This window comes from Patella vulgata, chromosome 7 (genome assembly GCF_932274485.2).
Source record: "Patella vulgata chromosome 7, xgPatVulg1.2, whole genome shotgun sequence".
NCBI classification, from domain to species: Eukaryota; Metazoa; Mollusca; class Gastropoda; family Patellidae; genus Patella; species Patella vulgata.
In genome coordinates, this window is record NC_065885.2 from 11,918,624 (window position 1) to 11,935,395 (window position 16,772).

A 16,772-nucleotide genomic window follows, 5' to 3' on the forward strand; every position below is an offset into this window, starting at 1 on the left:
TGTGGTGCCTGCTCATTAGCCAGGAGGTTCCGGGTTATATTTCTGTGTTGGCCGAGAAAGTACCTCGAAATTTTCCAGTCTGGTTTCTCCTTGTCAATGGTGCAGGATGGTGGGCCTAGGAAGGAAAAGTGCCCGGTAGTCCAGGTGAGTGACGCGTAGACCCCCCCCCCCACTCCAAAAAAAAAAACGAGGCCCCAAGCCCCGAACGTTGGAAATCGAAATTTCATTGTCGGGGAAAATGTCTCTCAAAGCATACTGCATGGCTATACTCGTCTTCAAGTGTCCGGTTGGTGCAGGAAAGTAACACGTTAAACCAACCATTTCAAAGTTAGATCTTAAAATTAAGGCCAACTGCAGATTTTGTCAAAATTCACGAGATGTACGCAGTGCTAGCGCTAACCCTACCCATAGACCTTACCCTAGCCCTAACCCACAAACTCGCCAACAAGCACGTGTCCTTGTCCTGTTTACATCTCCTGACCTTGACGAAGTTTTTAGACTTTATCCCATTTCAATGATATCAAATATATCCAACACATGTAAATTACGAAACACCGGCAGGACCACGAATGTTTTTTGTTCTTCTTTACATTACTCACCTTTTCAGTATAATACAACGATTTGGTTTGCGTCAATTTAATAATAAAACAACTGTTAAATATAGAGTATAAATTACAAAAAAATAACAAAATATTTTGTAAAAATTACAAAAAATAACAAAATATTTTGTAAAAATATCAAAAAAGAATAAAGCTGTTTCAAAATGATACTATTATACCTTTTAAACAGGTCGTTGAAAGATAGCAAAGAAAAAGGCAGTGACCCTCAACAATGTGACAAGCCCAATCCAAGGTCATCATGTCTATTTCTACAGGCGATTGTTTTGGGTTGTATTCGTCATGCGGTTTTTAATTCATAAAAACGAAAATAGGAATGTTTTTTGGCTACTATTTTGATTTTGTCATTCAAAAATATATGGACAATACTTGGACTTTCAATTGCTATTTGACGGCTACTCTCGACATACATGAAATATCGCGGATGTATCTTTATACTAAATATACCAGAGAGTTAATTATGTAAAAACGAATCGGTATTTTACAAACGTCCACCTCCACCAGTCAGCAAAATAGTCCACTCTCCCACCTCCTTCCCATTCTGAAACCATAACCGCCTAAAAGGGGAGGATCAATAATATTACAGAACGAATCCACCGCGGTTGTTGAGACTGGTTGGTGTAAATCTTACAAAAGTCTCCATTTTAATAGATTAATTCGAATATTCTGTTTGCCTCGATAACCCGATCCATTAAGTTTGTACATCTTCCACACCAGGATGGGTCACTTTGGACTTCAATGGTCAATATAGTTTATATTGTTCAATAGCGTTACGTTACTCAATCATAATTGTTCAGATGTTGTTATTGGTCTATTCACAGTTGGTGACGTCATGTATAGTTCACTGTTTGTCACGACCTCGTTATAAGATGGCGGCAGATCGCACGTTGTATTTGAATTTGATGAGATGACTGATATTGAAATAGTTTCAGTGTCAGTTGAACTCCTGCGTTGGTAAGGCCAGATAAAATCTGAAACGAAGAGGATGTGTTTTAATAAAGGTGATTTGGGATTTAAAGTACCTAAGTCCGTAACTCAATATCATCCAAAATCTTCGACATAGAAAACACGAATTTTTTGGCAATTTAAATCAACATTGGTGTTGTGACCTTACCTGGAAAAGATGGGCTTCTGATATCCAATATTTAAGACAAACAAAAAAAAATTACCATAATTACCATAATGCGTTTCAGCGCAATTTGTAACAAGGTGCTCAAACAATGAGGTTAGACATATTCCACAAGTCATGTCAAACGGAGATGCCATATTCTTGTTTGGAGAGCATGCGCAATAAATACTATCGGTATTGACTAGAATAACCAGACGCTAGAAACTGACTTTGGGTTGAGACTACTGGCATATTACGCCGAACATAACTAATGACAATTCACAGTAAAACGGAAACGATTGAATGTAAAACAGTTTATATAAATTCATATTACATTATTATATATGTTGCGACCCATTTGTGTCAATTTCTAGGTCCAAAATATTACCGATTTAGCTCCTTTACCGTCTCATCAACGAAAATCTTACGTACGCAATAATTTAGATGGTTGTATCTGTGTGCCTAGAAAACCAATGACAGCCAATGTCAATATTTCTGTTAAATTGTGCAGCTTGATATGTTTCAAGACGATACTCTTTTACTGTAGCTTTAGCTTATAGGCTACAAGTTTCTTAATACGGTTTCCAAAACTATGCACATTTTACAAATAAAGACATCGATAATGGGACGAAAAACCCTGCAGGTACTGTGTGAGTACATATTGGCCTGCTGGTAAAATTGCGTCCATAGCACACTATATGGCGGTATATTAGATTCAAAATTCTAAATTTGTTAATGTGAAGTAAAAAAACAAAAACAAATACAATTCTCCAAATACTGCACTTGTCTTCAAATAAATCAACAAATGTTGTAAAGCCTATTTTGCATAGTATTTGCAAACTATATCACGTTCTGTGTTGTTTTTTAAAAACATAAATTGAGCACACAGTGGTGACACCAAACGACTTCATAATGACGGTTACTAGGTATAAGTGTAAAATTCTAAATTGTTCATGGTCAACATGTAAAGCGTCAATGAAAAATACATTTTTCGTCTTAAATAAGATGCAATAGAATTAAAATTAACGCTGAACAAATAGAGAAAATGGATATACATTGTCTTTTAATTTAGAATTTAGTTCTACAAAAATAAAAGTTAGAAATTAGACAAATTTAGAATTTTGAATCAAATATCCGCCATAGCACACTGTATGGCGTATGCCCGTCTTCATTAGTCCAGTCGGTGCAAAGCAACAGGACGTTAATCCCCATTTAATTTCATCATTAATATATAAATATGTGTCGAGGTAAAACTTACTCGTTGTACCAGCAGGTCCCGTGGCATTTAATTTGGCTTGCCTTGCACTATTAATCTTTCTTTTACAGCAAGAGTCGTACATGCAGTAACAAAATAGTATTACAAATAGCCCCAAACACGCATACAGGACGTATTCCCAGTCTTCTGTAGCCCTGTTGAAATAGAAAAACCACCATTTCTGATGTAAATATATAGGCTATATAAATGTTTATGCAAATCAAAACAAGAAAAGTGAAAATTGATATTTGGATAAATCAATCTGATTAAAAGACAGATCCTATTTCGTTTCGTGTTTTATAGTTCAACATTTCGTTTTATCTGCCTTCACTACACTAAGAAATGGAAGAGTTGTTATCATTGACGTGTTCTGGATGATGTGAGAGGTTAGCCAATGAAACGGTCTGTTACGACCGATTGGTTAATCAAATGTGTGACGTGTAGGCCACACTCGGCAAACCTCGGCAGATTCCGGTACCCTACCACACTGATCCGCAGTGAATATTCGCTTGGCCGCTACAATCACTGATAAGGATGACATCGATGCGACATAATGACTACAAAATATTAACTTTTTTCTTTCGACAAATTAAATTCTGAAACATTTTTTTCATTTATTAGAAAATAAATAAAGTTGTTTGAATTGTTTGTAGGTAAAAATCATTTCCTATTTAGTGTAAATGGGTATTAAAATAAGTAAAATTCACCATTTAGCCCGAATCCGTGACGTCTTATGTAAACAATGCACGCGCTATTGAGCCAATGATGGACGCCGCGTGATGTGACGTCACGTGTCGAAACAGTCATCTGTAACTGAGATATTAAAAAATCTCCGTGAAACAGATTGGTACCCTACATCTAATGCGTAGAATCTGTCGAGATTTGCCGAGTGGTGAAGGCCATCGAAAGTATAAAAAGAACGAAACGAAATATTGATCTGCATTTTAATCAGATTGCGGATTAATGTCCCCGTCAAGCGTATACAGTAAATTGTTACAAATTCATTTAATAATATCAGGATTTATATATAGAGAGATCCACTCGACACAAAAAGATCATTTCGGGACTAACATGGTTCAATTTCATTTCAACAAAGGGGTATTTTTAGCAGTGGGAGGAAACCGGAGGACCAGGAGAAAACCCACGAGAGGTTGGACAGACGACCCCACTGACTCAATTACAGACCTATTCATGCAACGCGCACGCGTTAACCATTCATTTTCATTTAGTCCTTTGTTAAGGGGCAGGATTTTGAAGATACATGTAATCCCTGTCTTCACAGGGAGCCCATGTTGTTTTGAAGAAACCGGGTGATGTGCACACTTTTAGTGTAAACATGTTCCTACCCCCACCCATGGGATTAAAGAGATATGGAAGCGTGTTGTAAAAACAATTAAAGGGTCATTAGGTAAGATTAGATAAAGAGCTGACAGTTCTCGCTATAATAGTTAAAACATAGATAATTAACTGAGAATATGCTGAAAATTTCAGTCAAATTACTTTACTCTGAACCTCGATATTAATGATTCAATTTTAGGCTAGCCTCGATTGCCATTACTGCCGTTATTATGATAATAAACAAAGTCTCGATTATCCATTTTTACCGTTATTTTATCCACAATAAAATGTATTTTATTCCACGAAATATCGAGAGTTGATTGTGGTCTTGGTAAGTTAATTAATGTCTAATTAATAATTTAGATAACATTTAAGACTTAAAGAAAGGCCTGCTATAGGCAGATTTAGCTCTTGTATGTTTAAGCAAAGCCGAGGATGATGACATAAACCTTGGCTCCAGTGAGGCCTCATAGATCTGGGATTGGTCCTTAAATTAAAAAGTGTTTATTTGTGGATGCAGGTATAGTCTTCTGGCGACACACGCCGGGGGATGCGGACAAAAGTAAAGGTCATATCACAATTCAGAACTTTTGAGCAATGATGGGCTCTCATTTTGTCTAGTAAAAGTATAAACATATAAACAATATCTTACTGTGGCGCCTCCTCTTCGTTAATTGGTTCAGCCTGTTTACTAAACATAATACCAGATGTGACTAGAAAAAAAGCAACAATATTAGTGCTATTTGTTAGTAAACCCCCTCAGAATTGCAAATAAAGGGGATATCATGTAGCGCATGCACTACAGGGTAAATTACTTGATTGAGAACAATTTCCACAGGTAAGTGACTAGAAAAAAAATGCTATTTGTAAGTAAATACCCTCAAAATTGCAAATAAAGAGGATATCATGTAACTCACTACAGGGTAAATGACATGACCGAGAACAATTTCCACCGGTAAGGAATGGAATGGGTTTAATACCTGAACAACACAAAACGTCGGCCATTTTGAGATTAACATGGTAATGTTCATTTCTATGGCTGCGGGTGCAATGTGATATGCCTGCGTGGGGGGAGGGGGGCGAAAAATGTGGCCTTCTCTTATCTCTGACCTCCCCATCCGTCATCCCATTCATTGGACCTGGCGTACGTAGTCCCGCAGGCGTCATCTCTGCCAAGTGAGAAGCAGGCTTCTCAGTTCCCGCCGTGATTCGAACCCGGGACATTATAGTCACGTGACTAGTGATCCATCCCTCGACTATGGAGCGGGTTTGAATCAATCACATCCTAATCGTGAATTTGACTTGGAAAATTTCCTAGGGTAGTTTTCGTCGGGGGCGGCCCACCAATCTCGGCTTTATGGGTGCCTTTCCGGGATGAGGCACCCCACCAATCATGCCGATCTGGGCGTCCCAATGATCAAATCGTGGGCGTCCAACCAGTCTGACTCGGCATTATGCATTATGTGCGGCCCGACAATCATATATTGTCATTATAAGACGCCCAACCAATGATGTCAGTATGAGCGCCCCTTTGGGCGCAATACGAAGCGAATGACCGACGTGCCCATATCAGTATGGGCGTCCCATAAAGTCGGGTGACATTAGTTGGGAGCCCGTGACGAGATTGGCGGGGCGCCTAACCAATGTCATAATGGTGGGACGCCTCATAATAAATCACACAATTAACACCACAACTTGATTGATGGGGCGCCCAAAACGAAGTGATCTGTGGGGTGCCTTATCCCAGAGGGGCGCCCATAATGACATGATTGGTGGGGCGCCTTATAATGACAGCATTTGATTGCCGGGCCGCTCATAATGCCGAGTGAGATTGGTTGGGCGACCCACTACCGAATACCGACGCCCGAAGAAATCTACCATAAGAAAGCCAACCGGAGATTGTAGAAAATTTTCCATGTCAAATTCACGATGGGGATGAGATTGCTTCAAGCCCGCACCAGGCATGATAATCTTCAAAATTCAAACAAGTCGCACTCTAACCCGATTCTGAACTTTTCGTTTTTCTCATAAATTATTATAGATACTATAAAGTCGTATTCCTTCCTTCAAATTTTTATAATGTTCACATCAAAACATCATAATAGTATCGCAAATTCAGCCTCAAAAATTGAAATTTTCCGTCATTTTCATAGTTACACTCCTCAGGTGCAAACCCTATTTTGCAAAATTGTCTGGGAGAGAGCACCCTAGACCCTTCGCCGAACGGAGGTAGGTCTACGGTGCCGTTCGCCGTGGACCGTCAAGTAAAGGTACATCAGCGCCCCCAGAAGCCCCATCAGCGCCCCCAGAAGCCCCATCAGTGCCCCCAGAAGCCCGGAGATGGACACGAGCAACAATTACTGTAATAGTACATACCTGGATACAGAAAGTACAGTATCACAATCACAAAATTAGGATACATTCTCATCTATATAACGTTCCTTTAAAGTAGATATTGACAGACAAATTAAAATGTATATTTCAACGCACAATCAAAAAACATTTTTATGCAAGGTGACTCCACACGTTAAACACTACTACTGAACACCCCATTACGCTAAGGTTATAATTATACCTCACTGAAAGGTGGGCCATTTATAGACACATAATAATGGGAGGGACAAATAACAAAAAGGGTACAACAAAACCAAAGAAACGTTGTGTTAGTTGATTCGAGAAAATAATATCTGCTAGATACACGTGACACCGAACATACGATCAAATAGAGAGAGAGAGAGAGAGAGAGAGGGAGTTATTGTATTGCCCAGTGTTGTATGATTTCTGTTTATTCTCCTCGGTTAAATGGAAGTCATAGGGAGAGAGGGGGGGGGGGGTCAACGTTCACTCGACACAAACTAGGTCATTTCGGGACTAACACATGGTTCAATTTTATTTCAATAAATCGCTTGCGCGTAGGGGTCTTTAGCAGTGGGAGGAAACCGAAGGACCCGACGATCAAATAAACTCAAACTGACTTTTATCACTTAGTTAAGGAAACAAAACAAAAATATCAACGCTAGGTATTTACCTGTAAGATCCTGTACTAAAATTGAAAATGCAAACCTCGGACTTACCACTAAGCTATCCGTCGGTTGAATAATTCAAAACTGGACTTAAGCAACCTTCCGTTTAATAATTTAAACATTTAATTAAGAAAATAAAATGCCAAAATACCAGTGCTAGATAATCTCTCGGGATGGTTTCAATCGGATTTAAAACAGAGGCCCATCCAAAGATTGTATACAACACTTATAGGTGGCGCTAGCTTGACAACTATTGAGAAATTTTCAATTTCATTTGTGAACTGTCAATCCCTTTAGAGGTTCACGTTGAATCATGAATAATGGATAATGCACATTTGTAGCGTCAAATCCATTCAAAAGCATGCTCAAAACGCTTGTAGTTTTAAGGGTATTAAAAATCCCTTAAATGGCGGTCTCAGTGACTTTCACATAACTAAATCAAATGAAATGGGGTTTAACGTCCTACCTTTCTGCACCACCCTGCATGATAATTTGCCATGCAGTGAATTATGCGGGAATTTTTTTCTCGGACAGTGGCGTTCCCGCCAAGTCTTCGTTGAATGCCAACTGTCGCGGGTTTTTTACGTGCACGTGCAGTTTTTCGCGTCTTTCGACAGACTAGACACTGTCCCTGGCCAGTCCCCCCTCTTCCTTAAGCTAATCCAAAATGGTACATACATATTCATAGGCCAGACTGATAATCAGTCCAAAAGTAATAAAATATATACACCCACACAATGTTTTAAACAACTTGTTGCTATATTTAGGCTCGTCCCTGAATTTTAATTCAAACATAACAATAAACTGACAATATGACTTTGAACCGATTATTATAATTAATAAACTTTATATCAACAGTAGTTGTTAGGTAAACAAGTAGTATACATTCCCGGAATAGATATAATATATGTAATAATACACACAATATTAAAACGGTACAATAAAGCGTTCAATAATAAAGAGTGGCAGGTGCGTGAACCATTTTGCGTACACATGGTGCCTTAAATTCAAACCGAGGCTGCCTTTGACAACGCCCTGCATTTCTGCTTCACATTCAAATTACATCATATATACTTCATTATAAAAAAAATGAACATATTTACCAAATCTAAAATAAATTCAAACATTAAGACATACCTGAATTTAGCTATTGAATGTTGATAAAATTCCCTGTTAAATCGAGTAGGTATTTTGGTCTGGATTGTCTAATGCACCCAATCGATTAGAATAAGGTGGTTAATTCACTACGGACCTATATACATAGCAACGTGCACGAGAAAGCCTATCATATTTTAAAAATGCAGCCCCTTATACGGCATTATTGATCAGCTACCAACGCGGACGGAGTTTCGTAGAAACAGCACGTTTTTTTTTTATGAACCGAGCATAGTGTAACAAGGATATGTTTTAGTACCATGTCTGTTCATGTTGGGTGGTAGTGTGGTTGGTTTGTAGGGCTTAATATCCGCTTCCACTCAGGGTGATATCGCAGACAATCTGTTAATGTTCGTGCTGAATGCCGATGCTTGATTTGTTTGAGTTTGGAATTAGTGGATTAACTGGATTTATAGTTTGGGTTTTATGCTGATGTAATTTAGTAAAATATTTTAGACAGTGAATCTTATAATAATAATAAATGTCCATGACTGTAGCGCCTAAAATCCACAAAGATTGTGCTCGTAGCCCTTGACAAAACATATCTACAGAAAAGAGTCTTTAGTTTCCCATTATAACTTGTTTAAAACAAATGAGTTTTTAATGGATCTGGAATGAGGTTATGATTATTTCAGTGGTGGAAATATTTTAACTTTTATATACGTTGAGTATTTAAACATACATTACGTAAGAGCCAAATCAGTAGACCTGATATGTTATATAAACTATTAAATAGACATTTATTAACAAAACAAGACCATTATCAACTCTCGATGGAATCGGATACTCGAGATTTTAACTATATTAGAACGGTTCGCCATTTAAAAATTTTATTTAAAAATGGGAAAGCGAGGCTAAGTCTCGAATATACCAGTGCCCTGGTTACCACTATGCACACAATATCTTGTCAAAATTTCAATATTTTCATTTTACATTATCTATTTTTGAGCTATTATAATATATAGCAAGAATGGTCACCCCTTCAGCTAAATCGTACATAATGTATCTGTTTTAGGAAGAAAGGATAACGCCAAGGAATCGTCCATCCGTAATGCTTTCACTTGGTTATGTTCTAGTGTAGCTGGGATAAAACTTTAATATGCACACCAATAATATATGAGCAAGAAAGACAAGAAATAGAATGGAATATGTTGATAGGTGGAAGTCACGGTGGCTCAACGGGTATAGGGTGCTTGCTCAGTGGTGCAGGACAGTGTCTAGTCGTTCGGATGGAACGAACAAGAGAGGTTCCACCTACACGTTGGAGTGCACGTAAAAGACGATAACCCCAATTTCATTTGATTTTGATAAACTTACATAATTCTAAAAATAACTTAGCCCGGCTTACCTGTCAGACATTCCACTAAATTTTAAAAAGCAAACCCGGACCTACCGCTAAGCTACCCGTTAGTTGAATAATTCAAACGAAATGTGAAGGCTCTGAAGGGCCTTGTTTTTCCGCTTAACGAAACTCATATCAAATTTAACCATGCTTACCTGTAACATACTCCACTAAATTAAAAATGTAAACCCGGTCCTACCACCAAGCTATCCTTTAGTTGAATAATTCAAACGGAATTTTCTAAGGACTGTGAAGGGCCTTGTTATTTCCCTTAACGAAACTCATATCAAATTTAACCATGCTTACCTGTAACATACTCCACTAAATTAAAAATGTAAACCCGGTCCTACCACCAAGCTATCCTGTAGTTGAATAATTCAAACGGAATTTTCTAAGGACTGTGAAGGGCCTTGTTATTTCCCTTAACGAAACTCTTATCAAATTTAACCATGCTTACCTGTAAGATACTCCACTAAATTGAAAATGCAAACTTGGTCTTACCTTTAAGCTATTCTTCAGTTGAATAACTCAAACGTAATTTTCTAAGGACTGTGAAGGGCCTGTTTTCCCCCTTGATGATACTCATATTAAATTAAGTCCTTTGTGTGATTAGGTAATAGAATAGCCATATTGGGGAAGAGGAAGAAGAGGAGAGACACGCCCTTGGGACATTCTCATAAAATTACCTTTTTACAAATCCAGTCTTTTCATTGGTTGAAATATAAAACCCTTGTAGGCTACAGATTTTAGCTCCTGTCCAAAATAAGGGCTGCATTCTAAATATATTTTAGTTCAAGTTATGTTGAACAAGGCCCCTATTGTGGTCTTCCTCAAGGTGTGGTGTGATAGAATAGATCAATATAAATAAAACGGAGTCAACAGAACCCTTTCTACAAATTTTCCAGTATCTTGCTTTCATCCAGAGTCACTGAATTCGCTGGACGTTACCCCCCCCCCCTCTCTCTTTCGATTATTTAATAAATGTCTACCCGGACAAATTATGTCCAGTTAATAAAATAATTCTGGCGCCATACAGGTTGTTTGGTGCTGCCATTGAACAACAAACCATTACAACAAATAGTAGGCCATCAACCCATGTGTTTATTATATTATAATAGCGACCAACTCTTTATTTATATTTCATGTTTCGGAATATGCATGTGCATTACAAAATGAAATGAAATAAAATGGGGTTTAACGTCCTACTGTTTTGCTCCGAACTGGGCTAATGAAGACGGGCATACGCTATACAGTGTGCTATGAGGGAAATTTGCCCGGACAGCGGCACTACGGCCTACTCTTATATCGAATTCCAACTGTCAAGGGATCTTTTACGTGCACGCCAATGTGTACACGGGACCTCGGTTTTTCGTCTCATCCGAATGACTAGACAGCTGTCCTTGCCAGGCTCCCCGTCGTGATTCTGACAAGGGGGAACCACGCCGGAAAATCTGGGTGAACTTTCTCAGCCAATGCAGGGATCGAACACCCGACCTCCAGGCTAGCGAGCCAGCGTCTTACCCACTTAGCCACCGTGACCCCCATGTGCACTACAAACCAAACCTGATATGAAATGGGTTTTAACACATCACTTTTCAGTGACAACTGAACTAATGAACACAGACATACGCCAGGTTGAGCTTAACTATTTGTTAATTTTCGTCAAGGTCGCTGAGATGTAAATAAGGTTAGGGTACGTGATTGTTGGCGAGATTTTAGGTTAGCTTTTGGGTAAGCATTAAGGTTATGTCCATGGTTCGGGCTAGGGTTGGGATTAGCGCTTTGACTAAACCTGAATTTGGCCTTATCAAATAGATGTAACCCGCCATGCAGTGCGTAATGGGGTAAATAATGCTCTGACAGTGGCGCAACAGATTACTCTTAAATATTGGATATTAGGATCCTATAGTTTCACGGCAAGATAACAACATCACTGTTGATTGAAATTGATCAATATTGAATTCTAATTCATGTTTTTAATTTCGAATATTATGGAAAATATTGAGTTGGAGACTTAGCTCCTTTAATGGGCCGCAAATGATATACACTGGACCCCAGTTTGTCGAATTCTAGTCACCCACACTATACAATACAATGTGATTTAAATCAAGATAAATTTTAAAAAACCCCAACATAACTGTGCATTTTAAAGTAGTTCGAATGAAAAATCCCCAATTAGTAATTGCTTTTTATATGATCATAAGTGGTATGCCGCTCTTTAAAGATGCTTTATGTCAGAGATGAATATAGGACTTGTTTCTAGCTTCAAATGATCCAGGCCATAATCAACTCTCGATGCCATCGTTAGCCTGCAATCTTTAGTGGATTTGAATGCATTTTGTGATGGATAATTTAACGTAAAAATGGGTAATCGAGACATTGATTAATAATCAACTTTAATAATGATGACCGGGGCTAGCCGGAAATTGAATCGTTAATATCTCGGTTCAGAGTGACGCATTTTTTCTGTTTTCATTATCTATTGTTTTTTAACTATTATAGCTCTTTAATTATCTAATCTTACCTAATGCCCCTTATCTATTATAGCAAGAACGGACAGCTCTATCAAACTGATCAGCAGTATTTATACCTGCTTGGCCGCTATTATCACTCAGTTAATTATCTCTAAATATTAACTTATGTCTTCTGTAAATTAATTGCTAAGATTTCTATTTCGTGTAAATGGGTACATAAAATAATATACAGAAGGCGTAAAATGAGCTGAAAAAAAAAAAAAAAAAAAAATTCGCGTGTTACCGAGGCCGTACAATGTGACGTCACACGTAGACCTATAATGCGCGAGAACTTAAAGGTCAGTCATCTTCTACATTCTGTACACATATATCCATCTACTTCATACTTCGAGAATAGATCTCTGCCCTAAATGGCCGCCATATCTAAAAATTAGTATACTGTTTTGTAATGCGGTTCTACTCCGTTTCAGGGGGGTTGGATGGCTGAATGGTTAGCGTGCGCGCGCTGTATCATAAAGTCTGGCATTGAGTCGAATGGCGTGGTTTCGAATCCCCGGTTGTATGTGACAAGGAGTAGGGTCGCCTGTCCAACCTCGTGGGTTTTCTCCGGGTCCTCCGGTTTCCTCCCACTGCTAAAGACCCCTACGCGCAAGCGAATTATTGAAATAAAATTAAACCATATGTTAGTCCCGAAATGACCTAGTTTGTGTCGAGTGGACGTTAAACCCCATTTCTCTCTCTCTCTCTCTCTCTACTCCGTTTCACATCTGTCATACACACAAAAACTAAATAAACCTTTTCAATTTTATTAAATGGAAGTAGAATACATACTTAACAAAACAAGGCGAAGTATATTTAGTGATTTCGATTAAAATCGTCGATTTAGGACTTAAAATGTCGGTCAACTGGCTTAGTGTCTGTCCTTAAACGGCACTAACTAACTGTAGACATACAGCCTAAGTTTAGTATGTCATCTTCTACAGAGTTAAAAGAAGGCTTTCGCATTACCTCATTGAAACATAGTGTAGCTCTTTATCTAAATCTTACATAATGTATCTTTAAGTTTGTGAAATTGTCGAATTAAGGTTTAGCATATCCAATACGATATTTAAGTTATGTTCTCGGCTGCAGTTACCATGACCTCAACCCTATACCGATAAGTAGCCTGAACGGACAGGAAAATTACCTGTACCTGTCCCGTCTTTCATGCTACAGTGAATTGAAGGGTGACATTGACGTAAGAATATCCCACACGACCTTTATTTAAGATGACACAGCCGTGATTAAAGTATCGACCAGACAACACCTTACATGGTATTAAATGACATGTACTTGTCCTGGAAACGGTCATCAACCCCTATTAACAAACGAAGCTGATTGTCTGTATATCAATGTGTCGCAGACGACTTAATACGCGTGATACAGATCTGACCAATCTGATTGTATAGGAGACGACTTATTCACGTAATTCAGATTTTAGCGAAGACATGGTCCTGTTTCTGACAATTATATATATATATATATATATATATATATATATATAGAGAGAGAGAGAGAGAGAGAGAGAGAGAGAAATGGGTTTAACGTCCACTCGACACAAACTGGGCCATTTCGGGACTTACATATGGTTTAATTTTATTTCCATAATTCGCTTGCGCGTAGGGGTCCTTAGCTGTGGGTGGAAACCGGAGGAACCCGCAGAAAACCCACGAGGTAGAACAGGCGACCCTACTCCTTGATACAGCGCGCACGTGCTAACCATTCTGCCATCCAACCCCCTTAATTTTATATGATATGGCCCACACAAAGCAGGGAGCCACGGTGATTCGGTGAGTATGACACTAGCCTACTAACCAGGAGATCCGGTGTTTGCCAAGAAAGTTCCTCGGAATTTTTCTATGTTGCAGGATTGAGGGCCTGGCACGGAACAGCGTCTAGTCGTTCGGATAGGACGACAAAACATGTTGGTGTGCACGTGAAAAAAAATTGTTATAGTTTGGTTTCGATAACGAGTTTGTGGAAACTGTCCGGGAAAATGTCCCTCATAGAAAACTGCATCGGATATACCTATTTTCATTATCATAGCAAATACGGCCCGGAGCAAAGCCACGTGGTAAGGAAGGCGATCCTATTTCTCATCACGTACAAGCCCGAGTTGAAATCCACGCCACTTGACCCAATCATAGATCTTATGATCTAAAATTTATGCGTTTGGCCTCCGTTTTCCCTAACTCCCCAAATTCATTAACTCGAAATGAAATGAAATGGAGTTAAACGTCCTACTGTTCTGCTGGCCAATACGATATACAGTGTGCTATGGGGGAAATTTTCCCGGACAGCGGCGCTATGGCCTACTCCTATCGAATTCCAACTGCCAAAGGATCTTTTACGTGCATGCCAATGTGTACACGGGGCCTCGGTTTTTCTTCCCACCCGAACAACTAGACAGCTGTCCTTGTCAGATAATCCGTCCTGCACTCATAACCTCGAAAATCATGCAGATATTCATATAAACCCAATTCTCATATTACATACCCCACATAATATGAAACCCATTGGAGAAAGAATGCTAATCTTGTGACATCAGGTACTGCTATATAATGTTCTACGTTTTGACGTCATTTCCAATTGTCTGTAATGTAGGCCCCTACATGTAAGTAGTAAAAATATTACCGTGAAATTGTCCGTGAAGTCAGTAGTGAAAAATTTACCGGTAGAACACACTATTTCTCACACTAAGAGTACTTGTAGGCTATACCATTTTTTGTAGGTGTACCTTTTCTAAAAAGGTTAATTGTGAAGTTAACATTGACAAGGATGTGGATGGGTTATTAGGTACAGGGTCAACAATGATTTCTCATGCGTTTACGTTCATATTAAATATACATTATGCAAGAGCCAAATCTGGTCTTTTTTCTGACTTCAAATGTGATACAGATTATAAATTAATTATTAGACATTCGTTCACATGACAAGTCCATAATCAACACCCTGTACCATCGGATGGCTTTGAAAACCGTGCCATATAATTTTCTAAATAAACATTATTTTAGAGATTTAGATATAATGCAAAATGAATATATTGAAAATTTTATTCAAATTGCTTTATTCTGAGCCAAGTTATCGTTTTTTGTAGTTTGTGTGCATTGGTTGTTTATTATCGTAACCACGGTACTGGTATATTCGAGACTTAGCCTCGCCATCTTTAAATTAAATCATTAAACGGCCGAGCCGTTCTTATATACTTAAAATTGGAGCCATCCGAGAGAGGGGGGGAGGACGAGGTGGGGGGTGGTAAGGTGGGTGTTACATGATTGTAACAAGAACTTCAAAATATTTATCAATAGTATCAGTGTTCGAGTCTCCTCTCAATGGTTGCCTGTCGAACTCCCAGATTCAGTATAAAGTTCTGCCATTAGTATATCAATGTCAAAATGATCTTGATCCCTGAACTTTTGACAAACTATAAACCTAAACGTACTCTAAGGTCGCCTAACAAAAATATATTTACTGTTCCAAAAACAAAACTAAAACAATTTGGTGATAAAAGTTTGATTGCTGCTGCACCGCATCTCTGGAATCAGTTGCAAGTTAACATTAGGGAATCTCAAACTTTTACAATCTTTAAGTCACAACTAAAAACTCATTTGTTTAAGCTCTATTATCCAGATTAGAAACACATTGTTTTATGTGTGTTTTTATTGACGTGACGTATATGGATGGATTATTAAGAGTATTATAAATATACATTATTATTACTATAGAGTGAGCAAAGGGAGAGAGAGAGAGAGAGAGAGAGAGAGAGAGAGAGAGAGAGAGAGAGAGAGAGAGAGAGTTTAACGTTCAGTCGACACAAACTAGGTCATTTCGGGACTAACATTAGGTTCAATTTTATTTCAATAATTCGCTTGCACGTAGGGGTCTGTAGCAGTGGGAGGACCGGGAGAAAACACACGAGGCTGGACAGGTGATCCTCCTCCTTGTCACGTACAACCTGGGAAGCGAAACCACCCAAGTTGACTCAATGACAGACCTTATGATACAGCGCGCACACGCTATAATCCACTTCGCCCCACTGGGATGTGGATTGGTCAGGGGAGAGAGAAAGGGGGGGGGGGCAGGGAACAGTGAGGGAGAGAGAGAGAGAGAGAGAGAGAGTCTAAAAAGTACATCTTTGACAAAACATTACATCCTATTCATTTCTTTTAATTTATTTCTTAATTCATTCATGTGACCTGACACGAATACGACATTTCCATCATACCTTCTAGTATATCATGTTTGTTCACCTTTGAAGCTAACCAAAAAAATCATATATTAAATAAGAATACAATGATTTTATAAAATATTATTCAATTTGAAGAGGAAAGCATTCCCTTCGTCAGGAAACTAAAATAATATAAGTATGCACATAATAATTATGATCTATTCACGTTATTGTCCACTTCATGTATGTTACC

The 16,772-nt window shown here is 38.4% G+C and overlaps 1 long non-coding RNA gene across 5 annotated transcripts; it reads right to left on the reverse strand.

Annotated features, from left to right (window-relative positions):
• Positions 1-620: 620 nt before the first annotated feature.
• LOC126827332 (uncharacterized) lies at positions 621-8,729 on the reverse strand. Of its 5 annotated transcripts, none has more exons than XR_007682659.2 (5): positions 8,479-8,729; positions 6,695-6,759; positions 4,971-5,031; positions 2,984-3,135; positions 621-1,588 (listed from the first exon to the last, which is right to left on the reverse strand). It is a non-coding gene; the product is annotated as an uncharacterized LOC126827332 (long non-coding RNA). The 5 variants fall into 5 exon arrangements; XR_007682660.2 differs by lacking the exon at positions 8,479-8,729 and adding an exon at positions 7,808-8,022; XR_007682658.2 differs by lacking the exon at positions 8,479-8,729 and adding an exon at positions 7,393-7,515.
• Between the last annotated feature and the right edge of the window lie 8,043 nt (positions 8,730-16,772).